Genomic DNA, 6,018 nt, shown 5'->3' with positions numbered 1-6,018 from the left:
GCACACGGCAACACAATGTTAACGTTAAACTAGCATACAAGGATTGTCAGCACGTCCACTCTCGTTGGCAAATGGCGCGAAAATAAAGTGGAAAGTTTCAGCGCCAGCATAAGTGACATAAGCTCGCAGTCCAGCAGGGAGTTTTCCACAATGCTGATGCAAATGTTACAGCACGTATACATAACATAAAAATGCAAATTGAGTTTTAAATGGTGATAGAATAACTGTTCTATCTACAGATTGTCTACAGCTGAATTACATCTCTCCCGCCATGTTGGATGAGCCAGCGCATGCAACAAGTCTTTTTTGTCTGTTTATTTAATTATTATTAATCATAATATATAGAAAAACAAACAATAAACCACAAACATGCATAAATAACTGCTTCATTACTTATTTGGTAGACTAGGCAATATAAGCCGTTTGGAAATCTGACCCCGGGTAACGCATATCTTGATAAGTTAAAAGGGAAACCTCGTTAGAACAGAAAAATTAGCAGTTTCACTTGGGCACCCCTTTTAATATCATTTAGTAGGGTATAAGATATTTGTGTGCCAAATGTCATGCTTTTATCACGCTTGTCATGATCGAGCTTAAATTGTACGTTAAGCCACCTGACTATGATAAGGCTGGTGTAAAAGGCCGGCAAACGGTCTACAGTTAGGCTATTGGAATAGCATTGCATTGAAAAGGTTTCACGTCTTGGAGAGCAGTGCTGCATATTCTACAATTTCAGTTCTAGTGTGATTTTCTCCCTCATTGTGATAGTCAGCATAGCTGCTAACGGTGCTAACCGTCACTGGGCTTGTTAGCTAAATTTACCAGTAGCCACCGTAAACTAACCACACACAATGTTTGAATTGGACGGTGGGTACAAGAAAAACACACTTACATGTTCTTGCTCCATTCAAAGAATACATTCTTCGGGTACTCCACGAACTCGCAGAAATTTGGAAAGTGGAGAATCCACATTCCGCGCCATGTCCACTGCCACTCTCTCCAAGTTCAACACTAGCTGCCCGACCGATGATTGACTCGTGCAAGGACCCAAAGTAGCTTCAAGCCTATTGCCGCTCGTTTCGTTTAGTGCCATTATCATGAAATAACGTGATCATTTCATGTTATAACAGGATAAATATCTTGTAAAAACCTGAAAATATCATTATCATGAAATAACATTAGTCATTGCTTTCTAAAAGTTACACGCAAGAGAAAGATGCCTGGTCATGAAATAACGTGATAATTTCATGTAATAACATGATATTTATCATGTTAAAACGTGAAAAAGATATTGTTAAAACAAGAAACTTTCACGTAATTACTTGATACTGAGACCTTTTTTTTTTTTAGTGTGGCAGCAATACGCTTCTGTAATAATCCACCAAATGACAAAAAAAAAGTCGCTAGATTGGCAACAATGCCTCATAGCTTTATGATCTGTCTCGATTTAAATAAGCAGACAGACATGTTTGACACTTCTCCTTCGCTCTGTTCCGTTGTCCATACCCTCCGTACCTACCATCCTTAGTGTGAGTATGTAGGGTGTTCCGTTTTCCGATTTCCCATTTCCGCATCGAAAAGAAGTATACCCAAAGGACCCGTATCTGTACTCATAACGGTCAAAACGCTGAGTGTGGAACCAGGGTACACTTTCCACACTCAACGGCCGCCATCTTGTCAACGTAGCGGAAGAGAAGGACCCAGGCAGAGCCGCTCAGCTCGAAAAAGACGAACGCGGGGCTTGTCGCGATCGTAATTTCCAGTAAGTGCACCACGGAGTATTAGATTTGGAACAGCACTCACCTGCTGAGAATCTGCGTACCTAGTGAGTGTGTACTGTGTACTGCGTATAAGTATAGGTACGGTAGGTAGGGAAAATGGAACATAGCGCTTGTCTGCTTGTCTGGGAAGTCCCGCCCCTCTTCTTCCGGCAAATTTGATTTTGCCTGAGAAGTGGATCTGGCAAAGATTGCACAGCATTTCACTACAGCATTCTCAGGATCTCTGGGACCAATCACAAACTGGCTTCTGGCTACCTGGCGCGCCATTGGCGGATTCAAAATAACCACGTCTACGTAACAAAAGCGAAAGCATAGAGAAAAGCACAGCAAAATTATATACTGCTCTCGCGGCTGTCTTGGATGATTTCAAAGGCATGTTTTCTTTGAAAATAGAACAGAAACCTGCTCTGGAACAAGAATAGAATAAACAGCAAGCCAAACTCCTTCAAGAGCCAGGAAAATAAGCTTTCTTGCTCCTGTATTGACTTCCAACTTCCGTCAAGCTGACAACATTGCAAATGGAGTGAAACTACGAATAAGAAGAGAAAAAAGTGCTTACTTAAAAATACATTTCATAACTGACAATATTAGCAAACATGCTAACGTATGCGACAGTAGCACCGTGTAGTTGCAGCGATTGTGTTCGACTATTTTAAACATCCAAAAACATCACCAAAGTTACAGTAACTCGTTCTATTTAAGTTAAATAAATATTATGATCGTGTAAAACTTAGTCATTGCTTTCTAAAAGTTACACTCAAGAGAAAGATGACTGGTTTGTGTACGTTCCAAACTTCCTGTGCTTCCCCTATCTCTGTGGGCGTCAAAATAAAAGTCCCATTTAACGTTGACACACAAATCAAACAATACATAAAAATGATACCTCCCAGTTCAGCTCTGAATCCTGCTAGGTATCTTATAGCACTGACTACATGACTGTACATTTCAGATTGAATGAGTTATTTGATTGCCTTCACAGGTATGACCTTCTTTGCTGCTAGTTAATTAGTTTACCTAACCCATCAATAACACGTTTTAAACTGGTGTGTTTACTCTGCAATTAATGCTTTGGGGCACTTACGTCAAGCGGCACTACACATCAAATCATGGCTCTTTTTCCGCTACGTTTCCTGAGGGCTTGGAGGAGGGGAGGAAAAAGTTGCAAGGACTGGTAGCATCCTTTAAAAGCAGTCAGGTGGTGTTTAAACTCTTTTGTACAGCTCAGGAGAGGGCGATGGCAGCATCCCTGCGAGTGGCTTGGACCCTGACTTGTAAAAAATTACCTTTCACAGAGGCAGAGACAGCGACGGACTGTATGCTTGCTATCATAGATGAGGTGATAGCTAATGAAAAAATAAAGACAAGTGTCGTTTCATCTATCGAGAAAGTGCCTCCATCAGACACAACGACTCTATGTAGAGTGGAATTGCTTGCTAACAACATCAACAAAAAGCTTTTGGAAAATCTCGGAGTGTATATCATTAGCTGTTGACAAGTCAACAGACAACACAGCACAACTTTGCATTTATGTGAGCCACTCGTTATCGCAAAGAACTCCTGAGGGTGCCATTGGAGGGACGTGTAACACTTGTTTACTTAGAATGCCATCAGAAGATTCTATGTTCTTTTCAGGTGCGCTGTTCTGCCTTCCATAATAATAATATGGTTTAATTATTATTATTATTATTATTATTATTATTATTATTATTAAATGCCTGTTAGTAAGCCTAGATTTGGTAGCTCTAGTGGCTATAGACGAATGGATGCTGCCACCTAGTGGCCACGCAGGGAATTACGCGCAGGCTGAGCTTACATTCTACTTGAGTCGAAACACAAGTTTTTTTTTGCTGAAGTCGTCTTCAAAGAGCTATTCCATGCGAGAGCTTTGGATACTATTTGTCTGTAAGTTCAAACTATATCGTATCTTGTTGTTGTGTGAAAGCCGTTGTCATTGCCAGCTGCTGATGATGATGTTGATGATCCGCTGGACCGATTTGATATCTGTGACCGGGAGTCGTGTGTTCGAAATGGCTCCTGCTTGTTGATTGCTTCGTGGCCGTGTTCTAATAGCTCCTGAGCAGCCGCACCTTGTGCTTGTTCAGTGGTATCACCCTTTGCTCCGTCTGCATGTTGCATCGTGGTCTCCTAAAGCTTTCTTCTTATGCTTGAGCTCGCCGTGCTCATGTCTTTTTCCTATGCTGTCCTCCACCTGCGTGTCTTTCAAGCAGGCTTAGACAGCTAGCTAAACAGTTTGGCAACTAACATTAATACAATAAAAACAGCTACCTTACAGTAAACTAAACTAAACAACTAAATTGTCAACACATTGATGATGAGGTCTAATTTAACAATTTCCAAATGAACAGAAAACAAACAAGGAAGTGTCAAAAAAGGTTCAGACAATTCTAATAGTCTGTTTCTTTTGTCAGCCAAGAACTGAAGAAACTCCTTGACGCATGTAGGTTACATTTTACACACACACAGGATGATAATCAGAAGTGAAATAGCCATTATGTGATAGAACATCATCAACCCCTTCTCACCCCTGAGTGATTTTCAAACCCTGGTTACGACGCTGTATGAACATACTCACAAGCTGAACACTGGACAGATTATCTCAGAATGGTAGGAAGCACAGAGACTGTAGTCAGACTGATAAGGGTGATTTAGGCCTCCTGCTTTTATAACCAATACAGGGAGGGGTATGGGGAATTACGCATACAGACATGAGGAAATAATTCACATGAAACTTCATGGTCAGAAACACGCAAACAAGGTACCACAGCTACTGTTTGAGGAAATGTTTAGTGTTGTGTTTCCAACAGAGGTGGAGCATAGGGACAGGGTTGTAAACCAAAGTCGGACACAAACTAAATGTCAATCAGAGAAATTTTGCCAGGGCCATGCAAGGTGCTGTGGTCAGTCAAACAATCTACATTGGTTACAATGCAATCCCTGAGTCATCTAAACATTCATTTCATTATACAATTGCACACCACAGGCTATCCAGGGTGAGGCGAGGGGTAGGGGGACCTCCTTTGAGGTACAAATCCCGGTTATGGTAAGTATAGGAGTTGGATATGAACTCAGGTTAGGGTAGGGGTCATAAATGGTTAAGGTAGGGTTCATCTCATTGCTAGCACTAAATAACCCCCATCCCAGCTTCTTTTGGAATATGTTGCAGGCCTGAATGGAAAGAATTGATGTACATTTTCAAATGAAATAAGTTGACCAGACAAAACATTAAAGATCTTGTGTCCATACTGTCTGCAATGAAATACAAATGAAAATACATTTAGAAATCACTGCTAATCAGCATATTGTCATTTTTTCAAGTTTCTATTTCCATACAGCATTCTGAATTGCCCATGGGCGGGGCACGCGAAAAGAGGCGGGAATCAATTTCATACATCAAGCAAAATCGTAACTTTAATTTAATGGAAAATATCAATACCTATTATGGACCCCTCTTGGCAGGGTCCGACCCAAAGTTGGACCCAAATAGGCGGATCTTGAGGCGTAAACTATAGGGAGATGGGGACTGATTTTCTTTCTGTAGCCTATGCTGTGACCTGTCCATTAAAACCTGTTATATTTTGTGGGTAACGTTTAACATACTCATGCTGGAAGGCTAAAGTTATCATATCATTAAATTACTCTCTATATAGGCAATGTGGTGTATATTCAGACTTTTGTTTAAATTTGTATCATTTGTTATTTGTAAATCAACTATTTGCCATTTGAATAATATGCTTCAACATCTGAGACAATTAATAATAGTAAATAGCGGATCGCATTCATAGACTCGCACGTACTCACTTACTAACGGAATTAATTAATGCAGGGCACGCACACACACATTGCATACACATATACAATGGGAGAAAGACAGATGTTTCGCTAAACTTAGTAGATCTCATTTAATGTATTCGTTTCTTAGATTTAAAAGGTATGTGCCGCCATCTTCTGGCGTCATTGACAGTGCCTGTGTTGGGTCTACGTTTCGGATAGCCTCTGGTTATATTGTGTTGAAATAATTTGATATATTCATGCTTATGTGTAGTTCTTCACACGCGTATATGACCATGATTTCATCATGCTGCAGTCGCTCATAAACTCGTATGATTTAACACAGTGACGCAATGTCCTATGGGTGATTAAATCCACTCTGCAGAGGAATATTTAATTATTGCAACTTTCCCTATTTGCCAGCAGATGGCGAACTAGCATCAGATGA

The sequence above is a fragment of the Sprattus sprattus genome, assembly GCF_963457725.1.
Source record: "Sprattus sprattus genome assembly, chromosome: 3".
In the NCBI taxonomy this organism is placed as follows: Eukaryota; Metazoa; Chordata; class Actinopteri; order Clupeiformes; family Clupeidae; genus Sprattus; species Sprattus sprattus.
The sequence above is the reverse complement of the archived record's forward strand: the minus strand, read 5'-3'. Positions refer to the sequence as shown.